Raw genomic sequence first — 12,904 nt, forward strand, 5'->3', positions numbered from 1 at the left:
CCTGTTGTACATTTTATCATCTGTGATAACATTGTTACTATCTTTTGAAATTACTTTCCTTCACTATTCAAATTTGATGTTGTTTGTACCCTGTAGTGCTATTGCAAACCATTGATTGAGTTCATGTGCTAATCTACATCTTCTATACATATTCTCCATAGTTTGTATGTTATTCACTACTTTAGAGACACGTTTTTCTATACGGAGTTACTATAAATTAGCCTATGTACCCAAACTTTTTGTTTAATCTTTTAGCATATACACTAGCCTATACACAAATTGTAAAGTGTAAACCATGCCTTTTTTAGTATACCTTATACTTTGATTTATCTTTGATGTTATATGGAAAAACTTTGGTAGTGTTATAGCTTGATCTTCACTTAATTTTGATGAAGCAATGTAGTGGCTATAGCTTGATGTTTAGGTAATTTTGTCTTCTCTTTGATCATTGTACACATGAAATGTGTGAACATATCGATAAGATTGTTGATGTTAAAATATTATGCTTAAATTAGATTGTTGATATCAGTATTTTTGTCTTCTCTTTGATCATTGTACACATGAAATGAGGTTGAAGATGAGGTTGATGGGGACTTAGATTTGGAAGTGCAATGTGTTCCTGGATAGATAATTTGATGTGTTTTGATAATACACAAATCTCTTTAGATTAGTATTTTGTTAAGCCTACCACTTGCAATTTTTTTTGTTTAGTATTATGTATTTTGTTAAGACTACCAAGTGCAAAAGCTGTTCTGTATTTTGTTAATACACAAATCTCTTTTGGTTAGTAATATGTATTTTGTATGTGCAAAGGCTTTTGTGAATACACAAATCTCCTCTATTTGTTAGTATTATGTATTTTGACTAGTTTATGTATGTTCCATTGAATGGAATGTTATTTCTTTCATCATGTGACATTGAATTATTTTCATCTTTTGTATGGAATTTGATAAAAATGCGAGTTAAAAAATTACAATATTAAAATTAAAATATTGTAATTCTTGCGGTCACAAAACAGTGACCAGGTACAGTATGCAATTAATTTAAAAAAATCCATAGAGACCGAAATAGCGACTAAAACTTATAGCATTGTAAAATAAAACCCGTCTCGAATTCAGTCTCTAAAATCGGTGGCTAATTAAGTGGCAAACTCGGTCACAAATAAAGAGAAATGATATTTGTACAACCATTTTGTGGCAACTTTTAGACAACTTTCTCTCTCATACTCACATTATATTCTTACTCTCTTTCTTCCTTTTTCTCTCTCCATTGTTTTTGACCAATGAAAAGAGAGAAAAGGAAGGTTGTCAAATAGATTGTACCAAATGGTTGTTCAATTATCATTGCTCCAAATAAGTCGCTAAATCAGCTGATTTCTGCGAAGAAAAGGGTGTCTAAATCGGTGTCTAGATTCGGTCTCTGATTTCGTCTCAAAATTCGGTGACAAAATCAGTTTCTACATGTAGTCACAAAGGCAGTCACGAAAAATCAGTCGCTAGACCGGTGACTAAGGATCAGCGACCAGCGTTTTAGCCACTCTAATTTTTGGTCGCTGATTCAGTCACCAAATCTATCAGAGACCGATTTTGTTGATGTAGCGACCGAATATTCGGTCTCTAAAAGGCAGTTTTCTTGTAGTGAAATATAAGCGATTTAAGTCTTTCTTGCCAATCAAATTAGCTTTTCTTGCATCCTCTTCATTCGACACTTTCTGAAGGCCTTTGATATGTAGTTTGCCCCCTAATTGTAAGTTATGTAGCTCTGCTAAACCATGCCCAATTTTCGAACCAACAATGAAAATGGTCAATTTTTTCAGACAAGTTAACTCCCCAATTCTATTAGGAGTTGATTTCAATGATGGGCAATTTTTAATCATGAGATGTCGAAGGTCCTTCAATTTTGTCAATTGTTTGGGAAAACTAGAGAATTCATAGCAATCTTCAAGCTTTAGTGTTTGCAATTTCTGCAGTCTACAAACAGACGTGGGCAAGGTTGTGATATCACTTTTGTAAAGTTCCAAGTACCGCAAATGCATTAAACTCTTCAATGCAGAGAGATGACAAGACCTTGTACGTAAAGATCGGAGAGGAGTGATCAATGGCAACACATATGAATCCACGAAGAGTGATGATTCAAAGTCAAGAAAGGTTCGCAATGATTCAACTTTTTTTAAGAGATTCAAATTTACTTTTGAAGGGAAGCAACTTATATGGTGAGCTCTAGTTGACAGATTAGTCAAGCCTGAAGCCTCAGAAGCCACACATTCTTCTTCTATAACAGATTGAGCTAAATCATGGACCAAATCATGCATTTTGAATGTAATGTTACCTACAAAATCTGATTTGACTTCTTGAAAGAATGACCTTTGGTATAATTCATTCCATACCTCATTACCAACATGCTCCATCTGTAAGTTTCCTCTAGATGTAACAAGTCCATTAGCCATCCAAAGATGAATGAGATTTTCCTTCACCATTTCAAAATCCTTAGGGAAAACAGCACAAAAAGTAAAACATGGCCTCAAGGACAATTTCAAATTAAAGTAGCTTAGTCTCAAACCAGACATGATAGGATTATCCTCAGATAAATTCCAAAGCTCACTTTCCTTGACAGAAAGCCATTGGTGTTCCTCACTTTTAAAGCACAAAAGGCTTCCCAATACTTTGGCAGCAAGAGGTGAACCCACACATTTTCTGACTATCTCCTTGCCTATTGTTGCAAGCTCTGCACGCTCTTCCCCATCAGGTCCAAAAGCATGTAGTTTAAATAATGACCAAATGTCGTCATCATATAAACCTACCAAATGGTGAGCAGGGCGAGTTCCCATGATAGATGCAACAATCTTAAGTCGTGTTATGACTAAAATAGATGAACCTTTCATTGTATTTCCACTCTTCAAATAATGCTTCAACTTTTCCCATTTTACTTGTTCTTGGTTCCACACGTCATCCAGTACAAGTAAATACTTTTTGCTTTGCAAAACTTCTTGAACTTTTTTTTGCATTAATTCTAAAGTCAAGAGATTATGATTTTGTCCAGTGGCAGATTCTATGATAGAGTGTAGGATTTTCATCATGCTGAAATCATCTGAAACACAAACCCATATTTTCAAATCAAAATGGGTGGTTAGTCTTTCATCGTTGTACACCAATTGAGCAAGTGTTGTTTTTTCCATATCCACCTAGGCCAACAATGGAATAGACAGAGAGATCTTCACTGTTGCTAGCATGCCTTAGAAGATACTCAACAATTTGTTCTTTATCTTTGTCTCTTCCAAATACTTCCGGTTCAGTAATGACAGAGGTAGTTTGGCGCCACTCTTCATCTTCTGGTTGCCTCTCCATGACCCCCGCATGTAATCCGAATTTGATCCTGTCTTCAGCAATAACATCAATCTTTTTAGCAATGTCTTTCATCCTCTTCCCAATATCTCGACGAGCCAAAATATTCTTGGGATGAAAACGAGTGATCCACTTGTTGTCTCCATGTGATTTTGATGTTATTGAACATTCGTCCAATATATCATCAAGAACATGAGCAGCATCAGCCAGCTTCTGCAGCCAGTCTTTCACAGCATGACTTGTTATTTGCTTCTCTTCGGCATCTTTGAGGACAGCACGGATTGCAGTGAGATTTCCGGATAGCCTTTGGGTCAATTCCTCAACACCCAAAAAGGATGCAAGCTCCTCTTCAACAAAAAGGCCCGAGGTTTTGAATTATGATTCCAAGTAAAGCGTAAGCCATTTGCAGGTATGAGAACAGAAATTAATCAAATTTTGGATTGGAAGATGGTTATGCTAAATTATTTGTTTTCAAAGATATCTCTTAATTAAAATGGTTATAGTTCTCGTTTAACTTTTCAAAGTTGGCTCCTCTAAATAATAATAATTAGTACTATCATATTCATATTATTGTAAATTTATAAACAAAATTGGGAAAAAACAACATCAGATATACAATAATTCTTTTCATATGTAACAACATCAGTTTAGTTTAGAAAAATTGTTGAAATTCAAGTTTCAAAGATTATCTTTTAAATTAATGGTTATAATAATTCTTGAGTAACGTTTCAAAGTTGGCTCCTCTAAACAATTATAATTTGTACTGTCATGATATTGTCATACTAATAAACATATTACAAGTTGTTAATGTACATGAGAGTAAGGAAAAAAACAAAATCAGATATACAATAAAAGGCTTCAAATGAGACATCAAGATTATATTTAGTCTCTCCTTGTTCATTAAATTTTGAATAATCATTTCATACAATGTATAGTGAATTTCTTTGGTTCAACTTATGGTGTTGAGTCCACCTCTTTCAGTTTAGAAAAATTGTAAAAATTGTTAGAAAAATGATATTTGAACAATAACAACTTTTAGTTCCTCTAAATAACTTTTGGTATTATAATATTATTATTCTAAATGAAAAAAACAAGTTGTGAAGATACATAACAAGACACTAGTGAAGAAAAAACAAAGTTTGGAAATCATATCATATGAAACATCCTGTCCGTTCATTTGATCAGTAAGTAGAAGAAGTCTTCAATTACATATATTTACTGCCCGTTTGGATTGACTTATTTTTTGAGGTTTTGAAAAACAAATTATGCAATTGAATAAGCTTTTATGTTAACTCATAAGTTCTCACTAACAAAAATCATATCTTCATAAACTGTTTTTTCTTAAACTACTTTGACAAAGATATGAATAATACATAAAAATTTATGTTTACAAAAGCTGTTTTTCATGAGCTCAAAACTATGTCAATCCAAACGGGCCCTTAGTATAAGGGCTTGCTAACTTATATCAACCAAAAAACATTAAGGTCTAAATAAACACAAATGTATACAAATAAACTTCATTAGGCCTTTTCACGTAATAAACAAAAAACCAAATTGCGAATCTTTTCATATGATAACATCTTTTCATATCAGTTTAGAAAAATTGTTCACATTCAAGTTTCAAATAGATATATATATATATATATATATATATATATATATATATATATATATATATATATATATTATCTATTAAATTAATTGTTATATTAATTCTTGAGTAACGTTTCAAAGTTGGCCAAAAAAAAAAATAAAAAAATAACACGTGGCCCCTCACTTAGGGTGCCACGTCAGCGTAGACCAAGTCAAAATTGGCCTTGGGGGCCAAAACTGCCACAGGTGCAAAACTTAGGGGGCGGTTTTGTATTTTTTTCTTAGGGGGCCAAAATCGCCACTTTGGGAAAGTTAGGGGGCTAAAACTGCAATTAAGCCTTTATTATTCTGTCACGACCCAAAAACACTAATCGTGACCCGCGCACGAACTAGAACATTCTAGCCCAGCAAGCCTATTGATCCAACTGGACAAACTATAAAATAAAAACAATTCCAATTCGGATTTCTCTTCAAAAAAACCATTTCACTGAAATTTTGGCAGAGTTTCCTCAGTAATTTCAACATTTCCAAGATTTTAATCTTATTTATCAACCTGTAATCTCATCCAGAGTTTCACAATGACATTTTTACATAATTGTATATCTCAAATAAACCATTCCTAGACTCCAAATAGCTGCAGAGACTTCAACCGTTCAATTTATTCACATAGGAAACCTGCCAAAAGAGTGACATTGATAGATCTTTAACCCTGCTAGAAGCTTTCTACACAATTGACTTTGAATCTGAAAAAAAAATAGAAAATAAAAGAGTAAGTCACATGGACTTAGTGAGAGACAACAACCACCACCAACTAGAAGGAAAACACACAAGGGCACGATTATTTACTTTATCTAATCTATTGTCAATTTACAAAAATAGTAACCGTATAAAATTATATTAATCCACAATCGTTTATACGCATGAAATTTACACATGTATAAATATTTTCAATCAAGTAAGAATAATTCAAAGAAAATTCAACATCATAAAGAGGTGAAAATAAGGTTACAAGCCTTTAAAAAAAACATTGATGAAAATCTTAATGGAAGCTTTTAAAGAAATTATAGAAAACTCCGTTTAGTGAAAATAATCAACTTCAAATATAAATAAAATCACATTCAATTTAATAATACCAAAATAATCAACTTTATAGAAAGTATTGAAATCCAACTTTAAAGAAAATAATAATCAAATGGGTGAATCGAGAACTAGCTAATGGATGTGTTGTAGCTGCCAAGAACGATCCCTTTATTTATTTATTTATTTATTTACCTACTTGACCATATTAAAAGCACAATTTACTATCTTTGAAACAATTTCCAGAGTGGAACCAACTATTGCAGAACCAAAAATACTCTAATGGAAAGTGGATTATGTATATGATCCATGATCTAATCTACGACTCTGCATAGTGCCCAATAATTTATCTACTGGATCCATCCTTTTATGATATTACTATTTGTTGTCCCTAATGACCGAAATATAACTTCAACACAACGATTATAACAATTACTGTATGGTCATTCAACTTGTTTCTTGCAAGAATCCTGTTTACTGCATCCCTTAAGGTTTTGTTGCCTAATCTAAAGTATCAAATTTGAAACTTCCCCAAAGTAGTACAATTAAATCCAAACACAAATCCACTTAAATATTCTCCTAATTCTCTAATGAACCGCTTGACACACACCTCTTCTATGATAGGGTGAGGATCATGTCTCGAATCTCTGTAAAACAAGTTTTGTACTCTAAATTGTCATAACCTCAATTTGTTCTGATCTTTCATACTCGTGTGTTAATTCATCCCAAACACTTTCTATAAGTAAACTAGCCATAAACAATCAAGAGATCTCAATTCATTGTAACAGAGGTGATCCTACTAATTTTCCACGTGTAAGTGTATCAAATGAGTCATATACTACAACCTCCAAATTACATGAAGTAAACTCCCAAGTCCTTATGTTTGAGCACCCTAATGCCCTTCATAACCTCTCGACACTATCAATGAATTGCAGTGGATCCTCACACACACTAGACTTATAAATGTAAGGTTTAAGTCCATGTAGGTGAATTTGACGCTTGCTCCTCAACAAACTTCTTATTAACCGTTAAAATTTGCTTGTCTTAAGTTAACCTATTGCTTTCCAACATAAACCCCAACAAGTTAGTATAATACCTTTAGCAATATTCTTTTTCCTATTGACACTTCAACACTAGCTACTCCTATAACTAAGCCATGTTTGTCGACATGAACGCAAATTCTCCATCATTTGATTTACGTCGACCACGAGTACGTTCCGAAACACGACTTCTTTAACTAAGGTTTTAAGTTTGAGCAATAAACCCAAAAGGAATTAATTTCCCTTCTAGTGGAGATCTTGGTAATGGGTAACACCCTCACTAAATGAAGGAAAATTGACCGAACATAGGACAAGATGACAAAAGAGTGAGACCAATCAAAGACCAAAAGAAATGACAGGATTGGACAACAAGTGACACTACCATAGAATGCTAATAGATTTTTGCAAGTAAATGGTGCCGCGGTTCACAATTTACTAGTAAGAATCTATTTTCAATCTATGTCTGCAGCTATTAGGACCTACAACCGAGCTCTGATACCAACTTTGTCACGACCCAAAAACACTAATCGTGACCGGCGCACGAACTAGAACATTCTAGCCCGGCAAGCCTATTGATCCAACTGGACAAACTATAAAATAAAAACAATTCCAATTCGGATTTCACTTCAAAAAAACATTTCACTGAAATTTTGGCAGTATCCTCAGTAGTTTCAACATTTCCAAGATTTTAATCTTATTTATCAACCTGTAATCTCATCCAGAGTTTCACAATGACATTTTTACATAATTGTATATCTCAAATAAACCATTCCTAGACTCCAAATAGCTGCATATACTTCAACCATTCAATTTATTCACATAGGAAACCTACCAAAAGAGTGACATTGATAGATCTTTAACCCTGCTAGAAGCTTTCTGCACAATTGACTTTGAATCTGAAAAAAAAAATAGAAAATAAAAGAGTAAGTCACAGGGACTTAGTGAGAGACAACAACCACCACCAACTAGAAGGGAAACACACAAGGGCACGATTATTTACTTTATCTAATCTATTGTCAATTTACAAAAATAGTAACCGTATAAAATTATACTAATCCACAATCGTTTATACGCATGAAATTTACACATGTATAAATATTTTCAATCAAGTAAGAATAATTCAAAGAAAATCCAACATCATAAAAAGGTGAAAATAAGATTACAAGCCTTTAAAAAAAACATTGATGAAAATCTTAATGGAAGCTTTTAAAGAAATTATAGAAAACTCCGTTTAGTGAAAATAATCAACTTCAAATATAACATAAAATCACATTCAGTTTAATAATACCAAAATAATCAACTTTATAAAAAGTATTGAAATCCAACTTTAATGAAAATAACCAAATGGGTGAATCGAGAACTAGCTCCATCTCGTTGATAGCCCTTTCCTCCTAATGGTGGCCTTCCAATGGGGCGGCTCCATCTAACGGATATCTCTTTTCTCTCGACTCAAAACAAAGTGTAAACATTTTCAATTAGGGAGTTTACATCTCATTGATAGCCCTCTCCTCCTAATGGCGGCCTTTCCATTGGGGCGGCTCCATCTAATGGAGTAACTACCTAATCGAAATCACATACTACGTGCACCTAGGTCGTCGCAATGATAATTATGTTTCTCAAAACAAAATTCTCAAAATGTCACTAAAACCATGTTTCACAACATATTGAAACTTATGTCAAACTGTGTACCATCAAAACTCAATCGAATATCTATTACTTATAATCATAAGTAAAACAAAATCCAATCCAAATCAAGTACATGTTAGTAACAAAATCTTCGAAAAACACGATTGTCAAAACTATTCCTAACAACATATGAAAACTAGTGCCGAGATACATGAAATCAAATTTCAATTCACAAATCCACTACTTTATAAATCATAGGTCAATCCAAAACCCAAATCCAAATGGAATGTATAATGAATAGTATCGAAATAAATTTCAAAACAAAAACATATTTCTCAAAAACAATTTTTGTCAACATCTCAAAACATATGCCGTAGTGTATGCAACCAAATCTCAACTTCAAATTATTTTCTCAATAAATCATAGATAAGTTCAAATAGAGACCATATTAATATTCATGACCTTAAACATAATTTCAACGACAACAAAAATGTTTAAAGGGTGTGTTCCCCATTTTTTATAAATACTTTAACTATAAAATAACCAAAATATCAATAATCACGATAATTAAAACAAGTGATAATCGTCATCAACTCACAATTACGACCAATCAACTATGTTTGCTCTCTAACCACTCCCGAAGAAGCATGTGAAGCGTCCGGCGTCATATCTGAACATCAATAATAACTTCTCATGAATTAGAAACTCATTCTACTACTTCTCTAACAATAGTTAACCATAAAATCTCCTATCATCTACTCTAATCTCAAAAATTAATTTCTAACAACTAATCATGTTTAAATATGCACTAATTGAGTTGTAAATTGATAAATATACCTCCAAGAAGTCTCAATGAGCAACTTTCACAATATGGGTATTCCTCTTCTTTCCCAAAGCCCATACCCTAACCCCAAAATTCCACCAAATAGAACTTGCTTAGATGCATAATATTTCTTATGGGGATTGATTTGTGGAAGTAATTTGATGATTTGAAGGAGAAAAAAATGGGAAATGTGAGGATAGAGAAGAGGGACGAGAGTGATGTAGAATGGGAAGAAAAAAAATGAGTATAAAGAAATGTGTGTAGAAGCTTCCCCCTGTGTTCCATTTTATTATTATTTAATTATGTTAAATTTGAATGCAAAGGTCCACCATTTGAATACAGCTTTTTAACCAAAATATTTTTAGCTAGATGAAGCATCAAGCATATTCTACATGCCATACAGACAAAAAGAAAATAATAATAAATATTATGCTTTCAAATTTAATCTTATCAGCAATGCTCTAAAAGGTTCTGTCAACAAAAAAATAATAGTAATACAACATAGTTTATATTTCAGTAATACAACATAGTTTATATTTCAGCTATAACCCTCTCACGTGAAGAGGTTACCTTAACAAAAGCCAACATGAACAAAATTCACTTAGTTTGTGTAAGTGATGAATTCAAAGTCACATGCACACTCCACAAATCCTTATACACGAAGATACTCAAATTTTGTCGATTGCGATCAAAAAGAAATAGCGATTTGTTCCAAATCCACTATGCAACAGTGCAATAACATAAGTATAGTTGCAATTTTACAGTAGTTTGTACCAAATAGCTTATGGCGAAAGAATATCGGTTTGTTCAATTCCACTATGCAATCAAAGTAATCAAAGTTTGGATTGGAGATGACTTTGTCTAGGAAGATGGTTATGCTAAATTATTTGTTTTCAAGGATATCTCTTAATTAAAATGGTTATAGACTTATAGTAAATTTGTAATACTAAAAAACATATTACAAGTTGTGAAGGTACATGACAGTAAGGAAAAAAAACAAAATCAGACATACAATAAAAGGCTTCAAATGAGGCATCAAGATTATATTTAATCTCAACTTGTTCATTAAATTTTGAATTTGCAGTAATCTTTATCTCTATCATAATGATTTCAGTCTAATAAAAGAACCATGGCTTGCTAGAATGGTATCAGAATCGGATAATGAAACCAAGAGAGGATACTTTATTATTTTGAGATAAACATATCCCTTTGTTAAGAAATAAAAAGAGCATCATAGTTAAAAAAAAAAAAAAAAAAAAACATACATACATTTGCAAACACAATAATATACTAGAATTGAACTATAGACTACTTAAACCTCAAAGTTGTAGCTGTCGCATAATTTTTCATTAATACTGTTAGGATCCAATATGAGAGGGTGTTTTAAGTAATTAGTATGTAGTTAATTAGGTTTAAGATACCGATTATAGGGTTAAATACTAGAATTTATGAGTCACCTTAACCATGCATACTACAGAGAATACTGGAAAGAGGAAAGAAAGTGAAAATAATCGCACTGAAATCAAGAGCATTGAAGAAAGGATAGATGCATACATAGTTCAATTATCACAAAACTATATGATAAAGTCGATACAGGTCTTGTGAATAAAGGCATTACACAGAATTTCAAGGAGAACAAACAGAATACTTAGAAATATAGAAAAATTGGCAATGGAAATCAGTGCCACAAAGGACGCAGTGTTGTAACATCACAAAATAAGTCGATATACTTCCAAAATAATTCATCACATAAGACTTGAGACTGATATCAGACATTAAATAATGTTATTGTCCTTAACAAACAGAGGTTTCGATTTTGCGAGCAATATACATGTTGGTTCATTTTTTGATGTTAAGCTCTATTATCATTCATTCACATCTCCTCCTGCTAAGAGAGTTCCAGTATTTTAAAATGAGACAACCTTTGATTCTCATTGAATATATAACGATAGTTTACAAATTTCAATAGCAGTGTTATGATTTAGTTAACATTTTCAAAGTTTGCTTAATCAAATTAAAATTTCTAGTAAGTAACTTTTTGTTAGTAGAGTTTCATTCAATCGTAATTTCATATTGAACTTTTTTTATGCATTGTGCTTAGTTAATATTCAAATATGAAGATAAATAGGCAGAGTTTTTTGTTAAACACAATGGAAGTGGCAAGAGTGTTTCATTTTACCAGCTATATACTGTAATTAATAGGGACATAGAAGTAACTGATAAAATAAATATATGTCTTGTTTTTATCACATCAACTTCCTTCTCACCTATACCAAACATACCGTATATGAAGTAGCAAATGGAGAGGATCTCGACTCATAATATACTGGACAAAAAAGAAAAGAAAAATAGCCTGTTAAAAGTGAGTACGATAAGTAAATGCAACGTTAAGCACAAACTCCAGCTGAAGGAGCGGCGGTGCAAAATGCAATCCAACCGCCCACCACCGAAACATGCTTCCGTAGCTCTTTGATTACTCTCTGCAAGGATAGATAACTTCTCAGTCAACTCGAACGCCAAGGTCGCACCCTTGAGTGTTCAAGATTTCGGAATTATGTGATAGAAAAGATAAAAAAAGAAAACTACAATAAATAAATGGAAACTTACATGGTATCAAGAGCTTAGGTTTTCTTTTAGCTCTTCCTCTTGTTTTTTCCTGAGTATTCCAATTTTTTTCTCTCCGTTGATCACCATCATTATTTGTCGGTAATTCCGTATTTGTTTAAGCCACCACAATATACCTTTTTCGGTGATTTTGTTTCCACCAGTGTCAATTTCGTAAGGCACTTATCCCTTGTTATCTCACCACACCAACCAATTACCATATCAACCTATTCCAAATTCACCACCAAATAAAGGCCACACTTCATCAATTAATTTTTCTCTCCCTCAAATAGTACACCCGTGACCCATTTTATGTTATAATACAATGAAAAATTCCAAGATTGCAGTTACAAACAAAACTACCGAATTTTGTAGGAATCAATCTCGTCCCGGCTCTAATGGGTCTGTCACAAACATCGAGACTCTTTTCAGATAACTTTTTCCTTCTGGTAATACTCCCGCCACTCTTTCCACTACACCAGGTAATTCTAAATGGTATTTTGATTCGGCATGTTGCAACCACATGACATCTGTGTCTCATTTATTTTCTTCCCTATCTAAAAATGATATTAACCCTTCTATCCACACTGCTGATGGATGCATGTAAGCCACACAGGTCATATCTCTCTCTCTCTCTCTCTCTCTCTCTCTCTCTCTCTCTCTCTAATTTAAGCCTACCTAACACATATCTTATTCCTAAACTAAATTTTAATCTTATTTCTATTGGTCAATTATGTGACCTTGGATATGAAATTACTTTCTCTTCCTCTGGATGTCGTGTGCAGGATACGCGGACAGGA

At 32.8% G+C, this 12,904-nt stretch overlaps 1 long non-coding RNA gene and 1 pseudogene across 1 annotated transcript; both read right to left on the bottom strand.

The window, feature by feature from the left end:
* Positions 1-1,573: 1,573 nt before the first annotated feature.
* Positions 1,574-4,134, bottom strand: LOC146914988 (disease resistance protein RGA2 pseudogene; annotated as a pseudogene).
* A 1,269-nt stretch (positions 4,135-5,403) lies between these two features.
* Positions 5,404-12,697, bottom strand: LOC146914989 (uncharacterized). Its single transcript, XR_015014457.1, has 5 exons — positions 12,108-12,697; positions 9,515-11,980; positions 9,276-9,347; positions 7,884-7,947; positions 5,404-5,677 (listed from the first exon to the last, which is right to left on the bottom strand). It is a non-coding gene; the product is annotated as an uncharacterized LOC146914989 (long non-coding RNA).
* Positions 12,698-12,904: the final 207 nt, after the last annotated feature.

This window comes from Medicago sativa, chromosome 6 (genome assembly GCF_051527215.1).
Source record: "Medicago sativa cultivar Bolivia chromosome 6, Bolivia_mono, whole genome shotgun sequence".
NCBI classification, from domain to species: domain Eukaryota; kingdom Viridiplantae; phylum Streptophyta; class Magnoliopsida; order Fabales; family Fabaceae; genus Medicago; species Medicago sativa.